This window comes from Pseudorca crassidens, chromosome 5, assembly GCF_039906515.1.
Source record: "Pseudorca crassidens isolate mPseCra1 chromosome 5, mPseCra1.hap1, whole genome shotgun sequence".
Taxonomy (NCBI): Eukaryota; Metazoa; Chordata; class Mammalia; order Artiodactyla; family Delphinidae; genus Pseudorca; species Pseudorca crassidens.
Genome location: NC_090300.1, coordinates 139,918,503 through 139,931,133, shown reverse-complemented (window position 1 = coordinate 139,931,133; position 12,631 = coordinate 139,918,503). Strand labels below are relative to the sequence as shown.

The 12,631-nt window shown below is 42.4% G+C and overlaps 1 protein-coding gene across 2 annotated transcripts in view; it reads left to right on the top strand.

Annotated features, from left to right (window-relative positions):
• The window catches only part of SETD4 (SET domain containing 4), a 412,601-nt gene that overhangs the window by 334,161 nt on the left and 65,809 nt on the right, over positions 1 to 12,631 (top strand). The window contains exon 15 of one of the 2 annotated variants that reach the window (XR_010943837.1): positions 5,531 to 5,590. The exons of the other annotated variant lie outside the window; for it this stretch is intronic. The gene's annotated coding sequence lies outside the window, so the exon portion shown is untranslated. The remainder of the gene's footprint in view (positions 1 to 5,530; positions 5,591 to 12,631) is intronic. 2 annotated transcript variants of the gene reach the window in all.

Genomic DNA, 12,631 nt, shown 5'->3' with positions numbered 1-12,631 from the left:
TTCTAGGAAATTAATTTTTAAATTCTTCTTGCTTTTGTCTCTCCATTCTCCAAATCTTCTTCAAAACATAATTTCAAACCATAAGATATACATATATATATATATATATATATATATATATATATATATATACACTTAAAATTTCTGTTTGGAAATAATTTCAAAGTTCCAGGAAAACTGCAACAAGAATATTTTCAAAGAACAACAAATATTCTTAACCTAGATTCACCTGTTGTGAACATTTTACTCCATTTGCTTTCTCATTTGTACTCTCTTCTATACGTATACATATATGCAGACACACAAAGTATTTTTTCTGAACATTTGTAAGTAAGTTACATATATCGTGACTTGTCATCCTTAAATACTTCAGTGTATATTTCTTAAGAACAAGGATAATTATTCTCTTCCATAACCACAGACCACTTATCAACTTTAGTAAATTTAACATCAATATCATACCTTTATTTAATATGCCATCCATATTCCAATTTTATCCAAATAATATATCCTTTATAAGGTTTTTCCTTCAATACAGCAACTAGTCCAAGGTTGCATTTAGGTGTGTGCCTGTTTAGTTTCCACAAGGCGTGTTTTAAATAAGACTGAACAGTGTTAAGCACTAGAAGGTTAGCCTTACTTTATTGCTCTTGAAAACAGAAGCAAACCACAAAAAGGAACCCTTGGCTGACCATCTTACTACCTCTGTTGGAGTTCTGGCCTTTTAAATGGTCAAAAGGCAGCAAGGTTCCATGAAGCCTCTTCTGAATCCACACAAGTCTACGTGAGAAGGGCATTCTCCTTCCATCTTCCCATGTGAAGTGTAGCTATTAATTACACTAAGTGACAAAGATTCTCTTTGTTGCTTAATGGACACAAGGATGAATCTTTGTTACTGACTGCAAATAATAGTCTGGTGGTGATCAAGAGTCAGGCCAGGAAAACGTGCTCCAAGCCACACAATGGGCATATGGCCCCTTATTCTGCATCAACCCAAGGGGCTGCAGGGAAACAGAGTGGGTATTATTTGGTCAAGTTCCTCCTATAAAAATACAACCTCCATCCTTTTTGCTTGTTCAGTTCTGGCACTGGAACAACCCGTCTCTTTACATTAGTTCAGTTCTGTAGAGAAATGGTCATTTAGAAGGAAATACTTGGAAAATCCAGGCATGAATCCATTTTTAAAGTCACAACTGAATGATTGCTTTCTTATTGTGCTCCATGGGCCTGGAAAAATCATTCCTTTCTGTACATATTTTTCTTTTTTGCTTTGTATTTTTATTCTGCTGAACACACACATATGTGCCAGAAATGAAAACATTTTCAAAGGGCAAGTTTCAAGGACTCCTAAAAATAGGACCTGTTGCCAAATATACATTTCCCGAATATGTAAATGACTGAAAAGGAGCACAATGAAAAGCATATGCTATTCAAATTTTCTTTAGAAAAACAAGAGCTAGAAGACTTGACTTTTAGCCCCGAAACTCTTTAAACTAGTGGTTTCCATTTAAGTTTTATCCTAAGTCTTCAGACATCATTCTTTCCATATTTGACATTTTTTAATCAAAACTGAAAAAAAGCTACTAAGAAGAATTTTTTTCTCCAAATGGGCAAATGTTATTTCATTACACCAGTCTGTGGCTTGACATGAAGTTTACAAGTAATTACCAAGGCTAAAAAAGGTAGAAAACACTCAGAACATCTGGGTCACTAGCGATTGCTTCCTGGACCCAAGGATGAATCAATGAGTTGGACAGTAAATGCAAATTTTTTGAGGTAAGAAGCTTTTAATTTCTTGCCTTCTGTGGTCTGCAATCAGGAATAACGTCAAACTCTTTCTGGAAAAAAAAAAGGCAGAGCTTAAATACATTAATTAAAATCAAAGATGTCAATGGTGAGAGGGATTTGCTTAGGATTCTGTGCCTGCTATACTTAAAGCCATGCCTTGTAATTTAGAAGAATTATTATTTGTTATAAAAAATCCCACCGGTGAGTTACTATCTCAAATGCCTTGTTATTTTCTGAAAAAATTTTTTATCAACAACGAATCAACACATAATTATTATATGTCGTCTTGTCAAAGATCCCCAAACCTGAGTTGCCGTGTCCTTCCTGGGAAGGCTCTCATGGGGCTGGCATACCTCTGAGTTCTCTGGAGCTTTTCTCTCCTTCCTTCAGGGCTGTGGAGATAGTACTGGTCCACAAAATACAACTGAAGGTCTAGACCTTTTACCCTTGGAATTATCTTGCTTTCTCAGCTCTGGTTAAAATTTGCCTTCCATATCTTAATATTTCCATGATAGAGCATGGAAAAAGAAACTTAGAAAAGGTTTCACCTTTGCTGTTAAAAAGTTATGACCTTTGCTCACATTTGCCAGAGAAAGTGGCTTATAGCACCATTTAACATGAATTATTAACTCCCAGATTAATAATTTATTAGAAACCTAACGGCCCTCGGTAGTGCCAGATCACACTATTGAAAGAAAAATGAAGAAAACAGCGTAGCTCTAATTATAACAGTTTGTTGGCCGTACTTGGAATAAGTAATGGCCTTTAGATTTTCTAAAGGATTTTTTAAAAAAAAACCCTCTAATACCACCTGGCTGCAAAGTCAGACAAATTAATAATTCCTATAATGACTGGTGTAGATGTAGATTTTTAAAAAAATCTCTTTAACAAATACATATATATATAGCTTCCTTTGTGTCAACTTCTATTTGAAGCACTTGCACATACTAATTCATTTAATCCTTCTAACAGCATCTGCATTGGACCCTGTTACTATTATCCACATGTGCCTGGAACTGTGCCCAGAGTCACAGTGAAGCTGAATCCCGCCTCTGTACCCTGACACCTAAATAAATTTCAGAGACAGAGTTTTGGGTGAAGTAGAAAAGCATAGCTTTATTGCTTTGTCAGGCGAAGGGGGCCACAGCGGGCTTATGCCCTCAAAACTGTGTTTCCCGACCTGGAGGGAGTCGTGAGGAGTTTTATAGTAATTGTGCAAAGAGGGCGTGATCAGCTCATTGATATTCTTCCGACTGGTTGGTGGTGAGCTAAGTGGGAATCAGCGCCATCAACCATCTGGTTCCAGCCGGTTTGGGGTCTACGTGCTTGTGGGCAGCATACCATTAACTTTTCCCACCTGTTGGGGGTTTCAGTATCTGCAAAACAACTCAAAGATATTGTGTGTATCCCGTGATGGGGAGCCAGGACTCAGCCCTAAGGCTGCACTATATTTTGTTTCTTTGAACTGTTCCTCCCTTGTCTCACATCCCCTCCTTTCCCTGCTTAGCAACTGCTTGAACCTGCCGGTTGGAACTCAGGGAAGGTCATGGAGGCTGAATGAAGCCTATTTCCTGTAATCAAGAAATGGTGGACACAGAAAGGCTTTTGTGCCCAGGAGCCCCACAGGGTCCTGCTTGGTATCAACAGATACATGATAACTGGGTATATTCATTTGTGTATAGGGCTACCGTGACAAAGAACCACAGCTGAGTGGCTGAAACAACAGAAGTGGATTGTCTCACAATTCTGGAGGCCAGAATTTCAAGATCAAGTCAGTTGGCTCCTTCTGAGGCTGTGAGGGAGAGTCTGATCCAGGCCTCTCTCTGAGTGTCTGGTGGTTTGCTGGCCATCTTTGGTGTTCCTGGGCTTGTAGAATCATCACCCAGATCTCTACCTTCATGTTCACCAGGCGTTTTCCCTGTATGTATGTCTGTGTGTCCACATTTCTCCTTGATACCAGTCATGTTGTATTGAGGCCCACCCTAGCGACCTCACTTGTTTATCTCTGTAAAGACCCAATCTCCAAATTAGGTGACATTCTGAGGTGTTGGGGGCTTAGGACTGCAACCTAGGAATTTTGGGAGGCAGGGAGTGGGGCACAATTCAACTCATGACACTGGTAGAGCTGGGACTCAAACCCAGGCAATTTGGTATGGGTCTAAGCACTTAATACCATGCTAAGCTGCCTCCCATTTTTTTTTTTTCTTTTGGTCTGTTTGAATACAAAAGCTCATAAAGGCAAGTTCAATTTAGAGCATCTTATTGATTGCATTCAAAAATTGTCCTTAGCATGGTGGCTCTTGTGGGCAATGTCTTGAGCTTAGGCTGGGATCTGGTTAATTTAGGGGATCAGACTTGCTTATAGCTCTAGTCCCTTTAACTTCTCTTCAAGCTCCAAGCCCACTGTGTTTTGAAATCTAAAAAGCTCTTTCTGCTCATTCTGCTTGACTCTGGAGTACATGTTTTCTTAAATCCACATTTTAAAGGCATTTTAAGAGGGAGAAGCCTAATTACTTCCTTTTTTCCTTCCAAATTCCTGTTCTTGGAGCCATGATTAGATAATAGAGCACCTCTCTACCTTGCAAATCTATGTGACCTCATCATATCCTGAAATAGAGAGAAACCAAAAGGCCCACAACTTCTGCTTCTTTGGCCTTTCGACTTGACAAGGAGGCAAAGCTTGAAATCCCCTGCTCCTTAATGGAGGAGAGAAAAGAAAAAAGGGGGAGAAAAAAGAGAACCAGGAAACGTTAAAGAGCAGAGAAAAAAATTTTGCAAATAAAATAAAAATAGGTTTGGGATTTAGGAAATTGTGCTTTGTTTCATCAGATGCCCCTTTTCAAAGGAGAAAAGGGAGAGGTCGTACATGGCTATTCTCTGATGAAACCCTTCTTATCACTTCATTCCCCTCACCACCTAGCTCACTCTGACAGCCATCTGTGAGATTCATTGTCAAGATCAGATTCCCAAGAACATATGGTACACTTGGCTCCCTACCTCAACATTTTTAGGATTTTCTCCTTTCTTTCTTTTTGTTTCTTGTCAGTGCAGACTTACTAGCATTTTAGTGCAGTTTCTGTGTCAGACCACTTGTTTTTCTTTTCTTTTGAAACAAAGGCTGTCATAAAATCATGCAGGAGGGTGCCAGGTAGATGACAGGAATTCATTCCTGTTTTGCTTGAATAAATTGTCCACCCCTGTTAGTGTGTTTACCAATTTGCTCTGTTCTGAAGGAGTCATTTCTAAATGGACTCTAAAGAGGACAAGAGGCACAGAGAAGTCATTTCAGAGGGTGGAATGCGTTCAGAGAGAAGAGAAGCAAAGGTCAGGGCTTTGTGCTCCTGCTGTGTTTCTAAAAGAGGGACATCAGACTTGTTTAGGAATTTCTGATTCAGGCATTGAAATGACTGGCCTAGAAGTTTGATCAGGCTCCTGCTTCCCTCACTCTTTCAGGAGCTTTTCTTCTTTGGGAGCCCCAACAAACGTCAGTTCATACAGAAACTAGCAGACTGGTAGAAAAGGGTCATCATCCTTTGCTTTTCCCTGTATCCATGTTCACTGTAATATGACTTTGCAACTCTTCCATCAAGGGGTAGAGTCAGAGTCAGTTTCCCTTACCTTTGAATCTGGGCTGCCCTGTGACTTGCTTTAACAAATAGAACACAGCAGAAGTGAGGTGTGACATTTCTAAGCTTAGCACAAGAGCTCATCCATGGCTGTTCTTTCTTTGATCCTTGTCCAGATTCCCTGTGAATAAGACCAGAGTAGTCTGTTGGAGGATGAACAACCACATGGAACCAAGGTAGGATGTTTCAGCAGAGACCATCCCAAACCAGCCAGTCCCTGGCTGTCTCGGCAGCTAAGCACACATGCATGATGAGCGCAGGCAAAATCAGAGGAACCATCCAACTGAGCCCAGCCTAAATTGTTAACCTAAGGAATCATGAGCTAAATAAATGGCTGTTATTTTAAGTCGCTAAGTAAATTTAATCCAATTTTATGGTTTTTTGTTCACTTTTGTTGCCCATAACTCTTTGAGAGTCTCAATGAATATTTATGTATACAGAAAACCTAGCATTGTTGGTATCACTTCTTCTACTCATGGCAGAGTGATCATTGCTACTGGAGACTATCATAAGTCTGTCTTTGATGTCACATTTGGGCTTCCTTCTTTGTAGTGAGAGATACAAGATGCAATATTTTTGTCCTTTACTTTGGATGGGATGTCCCAGACCCCTAAAATTTTACTGATATAGCAAGTCCTGAATCTTCATAGGGTTTGTCTCTCACCCCCTGGAGCACATGTGTCTTACTAAGGCCTCCAGTGTACTAGGTACTTCTTGTCCATCTGGCCAGACTAGAATTATGCTATAGATGTGATGTTCTGTGGGATGCCCAGATGTCCAGCTCTCTTCAGACTGCATTACAACAGAGGGCAGAAGAGCTAACATAGGCCTTGGGCAAAACGGTAAAGGCATATTTTTGTTCTTTCAATTTGAATGCAAACAGTTTCTGATTTTCTTTTCTGATAGAGTTAGAGAGGAACACCTTCACTTCATCAAATCCATGGCTACATAGCATGTACCTGAGACCTATTAATCTCCCCAACAAAGACACCACGTCTGGTGTAACAGCAGCACCTGGGGCTCCTACTTGGTTGAGTTTGAGTAGTCTGCTGTCATCCTCCAGGATCTATCTGGTTCCTTCAGGGGCGAGACTGATGAATTAAGAGGAGACAGGAAGGGGACCACTACTCCTGTATCCTTTAGATCACTGAGGGTGAAAATAATTTCTACTCTCCTCCCCTGGTATGTGATATATATTTTTTGATTTAATATTATATTTGGGCAGGGTGGGAGGTGGCAGTTTCAGAAATTTCCACTTGGCTTTCCCCACTATGATCATTCTTATCCCATAGGTCAAGAACTCAATGTAAATTGGTTGCTCTGACTACCAATATGTCTATCCCAATTGTACTTTTGAAGATGAGGTAAATCATTGCCAGGTGGGTCTGTAGAACTGGTGGATACCCACTCGGTTGCATGTTGGTCAGATGCCATTATTCCTGGGCCGCATATACTCGCATGTTCACAGAAGAGCCATGATAATGCTTCAGTTCTCCAGCTATCAGTGTAAGCTGAGACCTCATGTGCAATATTCCTAGACATATTTGAGTGTTTCTCTTGCCTAGTGTACAGTTACCTGAGTCAATGGCTGAGGTCCCTTTGGGTCAAGACTGGGGGCATCATTACCATGTTCATTTGCCATATGTTACAGGGTCTGTCCTTGGGGCTCCATCTCCTCTTTTTTTTTTTTTAAAACATCTTTATTGGAGTATAATTGCTTTACAATGGTGTGTTAGTTTCTGCTTTACAACAAAATGAATCAGTTATATATATATACACATGTTCCCATATCTCTTCCCTCTTGCATCTCCCTCCCTCCCACCCTCCCTACTGCACCCCTCCAGGTGGTCACAAAGCACCGAGCTGATCTCCCTGTGTTATGTGGCTGCTTCCCACCAGCTATCTACCTTAAGTTTGGTAGTGTATATATGTCCATGCCTCTCTCTCGCTCCTCTTTAATCAATGAGTTATTGTCTGAAAACTGGCTCAGGTCTGGAAACTATGAAAAGGACCATGACCCTTAATGGGAGCAACTCCCTTTAGTCTCCTTGTCATGCATCCTTGGTTCTTTTACAGGCACAAGGTGAGCAGTGCCCTTGCCAGCTGCTCATCTATTTTGCCCTAGGGATGCCTTGCTAGTCATTACAATACCTGCATCCACCTGGCTTTTGATGGTTAAACATGGTTATGCTCTGCTTCCTAGTCTCTCCTGTTTGGGGTCTTATCATCCCCATTGGTCTGGTGAGACTATTTCTCTAGCAGCCTCTCCTATCATCAACCCTGGCCTAAAGAAGAGGAGCTGCTCTGAACTTCCCAAGTGCTACTAGTGACCCATCACCCACTCATCCTGTTGTTTTGTAAGTGGCCTATCATCTAGGCTTTCCCATTGAACATGGGTTTTCTGGTGGGTTTCCTGGTCTTCCATGATCTGTCCTCTCCAGCCTGCTCACCCAGAGGAGCTGTTTGATCTCAGGAATTCTGGCATTTGAACTCAGTAAGTTGGTCATTACTCTTTCCATGCTTTGAGGTGCCATCCCAGTAGCTAGTTTGCACAGTTTCCTGGGGTCCTTGCTAAAGAAGGTTAAACTCTAAATAAGCAAGGCCAGTCTGCTCTGCCAAGGTCAGGGTCCTGGTTGAGAAGGAGTGAGACCTTTACATCTGGATGCAGGACAGCGACTAGGAAGAGGAAAAGGAAGCATCCAGGGGCAGTTTAAGGAGGTATTCACGCTTAGGTCCATGAAAGTGCAGGGAGTGAGTGGTTTCTGAAATTTTGCACCTTTTTGATCGCTCGAAGTCTTGAATCTCCAGATTCCCCTGCACCCCCTGAGTCTACAGAAGCAGCCTATCCCCCTATGAAGAGCTAGCACTTCCCTTATGCTGGAGGCAGTGCAGAGACCTCGCCCCTGCAAGATAACCTGAGCCCCCTCCCCTCCTGATCCCTAGGTCTATAAATAGGTTTCATCTTGGCACACCCCAGCTGAGGATGTGCTAAACCAGATAATTAAGGAAAATAGCTGCAAGACTTAGGCAGCATGGACCAGCAAGACCCGTGGAATATACATGGGTCTGGTTCTGAGGGTTCTGGGTTGTGGAGCTTGGAATATAAGGTTGGATAAGGGAGAGTTTAAAGATTTGGGAGTACTCTCCCAAGATCAAACTCCCTGACAAGGATTCCAGGATATTGTGCAAACTTGCTAAGAAGGACATCTGGGCAGTGCATCACTGTTCTACTGCCTCCTGTGCCAGATCTCTCCCGAAAATTGATTGGCAAATGGACTGGGATGAGGATCTATGGAATAAGGAATCTGATTCCTAGAATTTGGAGAATGCAAAGTCTATAATTAAGACTTTAAATCTGATATTGTTACCCCATCCCTGGTGCTTGCTCTACTCATATTAATGACTTGTTTACTGGCCCTACAAACAGATGATATCCTTACAGTGTTGTCTGTATTTACTTTCTCATTTCTTGACTCTTCCATATTATTCCACTGAGCTCTGACATTGCCCTTATTCAGGTCCTCTTTCTGTTCAAAAACCCAGTGGACACTTTTCAGTCCCTACTGAAATGAAAACCCTATTTTCGTAACAACTGTCATTGGAGTTTCTCATAGGAAGGAATTTGTCTTTGCTTGGTATAGTTGGCAGAATTATGCCCTCCCCCTGCCGTAGATATCCACATCCTAATCCCAGAACCTGTGAATATGTCATATTATATGGCAAAAGGGAATGAAGATCACAGTTGGAATTAAGGTTACTAATCAGCTGATCGTGAGCTGCGGAGATAATCCTGGATTATCTGAGTGGGTCCAATATGATCACATGGGAAGAAGGAGGTCAGAGTCAAAGAGAGTGATTGGGAGATGCTGTACTGCTGTCTTTGAAAATGGAAGAAGGGGCCACAAGCCAAGGATTGCAGGCAGTCACTGGAGCTGGAGAAGGCAAGGAAACAGATTCTCTCCTAGAGCCTCCAGAATGAAGGCAGCTGACAACACGACTTTAGCCTGGTGAGACCCATTTCAGACTTCTGGCTTCCAGAATTATAAGATAGTAAATTTGTGTTGTTTTAAGTCACTGAGTTTGTGGTAACCTGTTATAGCAGCCATAGGAAACTACAACTTTGAGACACAGTTTGGGGCAGAGGATGAGGAAGAATGGTGAATATGTGTAGGCCAGAAGAAGAAGCCTTCGTCTGGGGAGAAGGGGAGAGGAGCAAAGGCGAGGAGGATGGCACTAGCCAGATGAAAGGCTGGACCCACTGACTAGTTCAGTCTTGGTCTTCATTGCCATTCTGATGATATCCATCTCTGGTGACCACTCTCTGTTTCTACTCACTCCTTTTCTCCTTGGCTTCGTGTCATGCCACACCTGCAGAAGGGGACATCATGTCAGAACTTGGCCAAGTTCATCATTCCCTGGTAAATCCAGGGGTTTTCTTGGACCTTCCCTAGTCTAACTAGAATGACCCAGCTCTGTGTGCCCAAAGACCCCTCTGCCACTGCATTTGTATTGGATTTCCTCCTGTGTCTGACTTCCGCACCCTGCTGTGGGCTCCTTGAGATGGGTCTTCATCATTTAGGCTTCCAGCTTTTACCACAGTGCCTGCACAAGGCAGATGCTGAGGAATTCTTTGTCAAATGAATAAACTGATGAAGGGATGGATGGGTGGAATCTGAATTCAACCACAGAAAGGGCTGATAAAGGATTTGGGGCCAGGACTTAAGATTGATAGGTGGGCAGGTGCCATGATCAGGGCCCATTATGAGGGAGCCTTTTCTGAAACCAGCATCTGTCCCCATAGGCTTGTCCCTATGGTTCAAGGTGTCAACTTGAAGCACAGCTTCCAACCGAGTGAGGGGACTTCTGCTGGCAGCTCTAAACCTTCTGTGGTGCAGAGATGGGGCTGGGGTGGGAAACTGTGCCGTATATAGGAGAGGAACAAGAAATCCAGTGTGGTTGCTGGTCACCTTTTACCAAAAACCAATTTCTCTTTGGAAACTGAGGCAACTTTTTTGAGCTATGTTAGATGTTGAATTGAGTACCCTAAAATTCATATGTTAAGTCCTAACCTTTAGGACCTCAGAATGTGACATTGTTTGGAGATTGAGTCTTTACAGAAGTCATCAATGTTAAAATGACATCATTTGGGTGGGCCCTAATCCAGTATGACTGGTGTCCTGATTAAAAGGGGAAATTTGGACATAGCAACAGACAGTGAAAGAGGGAAGATACATAGCTATGAAGACATAGGAGACGGTGACCATCTACAAGCCAAGAGGAGAAGCCTGAAGCAGATCCTTCACTTCAGGCCCTCAGAAGGACCCCACCTTCTGACCCCTTGAATTTAGACTGTCCACCTACAGAACTGTGAGACAATACATTTTTGTTGTTTTAACCACTCAGGCTGTGTGGTACCTTGTTATGGCAGCTGTAGCAAACTAATGTAAGCCAGATAGCCAAACGTATGTATTCACTTCCAGAAACTTGTGCTCATTCATAGAAATGCTGAGGGTCTCAATCACAAATCCTAAATGAGAAAGTGGGTCCTCTTGTCCCCTTTCTGTTTATGATTGAGGTTAAGAATCAAAGATCCCACCATTGTTGGTTGTGCTTATAGCACCAGGGCCAAGAGGAAACCATGAAAATACAGCAGCCCTACCGGGGTGGGAGGTGGAAGGTCAGGGAAGAGCGGCCTATTACAGTGTCGACTTTCTGAGAAGAGGAACTAAATGTTCAAAATTTTATTTTCTCCAAAGACAGGTAATGATTATAGGGCCCCAACTTCTGGAAAATAACATGCTCCTGTGAATGACTACAAAGATAAACAAAGTTAAAGAACAGGTTATAAATGGGGCCGATGCTTGGACCATGACTCTGATACAGGTTGTGTCTCTAACTAGATTCCCCCAGCTCTGCCCTCCCCCATTTGTATGAGTTTCTCATATTCCCAGCATCGCTCAGCCTCAACAGCTCTGAAAGGCAGAACCTAGGAAAGGAAATGAAGAGGTTTTCTTCTCTTTGTTTCTGAAACATTTTGGAAAGACATCTTAATGAAAGGAAGTTTACAAAATGCATTCTTACAAGTGATGATGTTCCCCTCCCTTCTGTGAAATTATTTCATTTACTTAATAGAGGCTTTTTTTTTTTTAATGCCTGATGCTGACCTGACCTAGGGAGCTTGACCTGACGGTAGCTTACAGTGCTGCCATCTCACTGTGACCCTTATTTAGGGAGAGTCATTCTGTTCAAAGTGTGGAAAGGGAAGTTCATTTCCATTCATGAAAACTCCCAATTCATCTCCTTTGGTAAATGCACTGGGGACGAATAACACTGTCTTAATGAAGGCTATAGATGGGTAATTGTGCTGGGAAAAACCAAATTGTAAATGCGAGATGTTAGGAGGCTAGATGTGTCTTCACAGAAGGTGTCTTATGTCTCCTGGGCACAGTTGTGGGGACCATGGGATGGAGCAGAAGGAAAGATGAGAGTGAGCCATGAGAGTGGGGAAGAGAGTGGGAAAGATGAGAGTGAGCCATGAGAGTGGGAAAGAGAGGCAGCTCTGGTCGATTTGTAGGGGACGAAGATCATAGGCCGGGTGCCCCCGGGTTCTAGACAGGATAAATCACACTGCAGAACAATGTCGTTAAGAGAAGTCAAGTTACAACAAATGGTAATGGTGGCCTGAAGGGAAGGGAGCAAGCAGCCAGTGCCATAGCTCACGTTTCCAAAACACTGGTTTAAACTCACCTGTGCAGGTGATGATGTGAAGAGATCTGATAGAAGGGGAGTTTCCACCCTGAGCCCCTAAGGACAGGGAAGCCAGTTTATCTTTACATGTTTAGAATGATAAAGTACATATTTCTGAGTGATGTGACATTTGGGAAGGGACAAGAAGGGACAAGAAGTGGACACAGATTTTCTGCCTCACCCACCAGATGGGTGGCTCCATACAGGAGTCAGTCTGTGCTTACAGGTTATAAGACGAGCTGTTGTCAGTGAGATCGACTGGAGTTCTCCCTGACAGACAGGAAGGGCTAACAACTCGTGGAAAGTGCTCAACTGGAACTCTAGAGGTCAACCTGTTTCTCTGGATTGTTTATCTGTTCACCATAGTGTCTTGGAAAAGTCGCCGAACCTCTCTGTGTTTCACTTTACTTATTCATGGTAAATAAAATAATAGTATTCACTCCACTTATCTCCTAGCATAAATATGAATA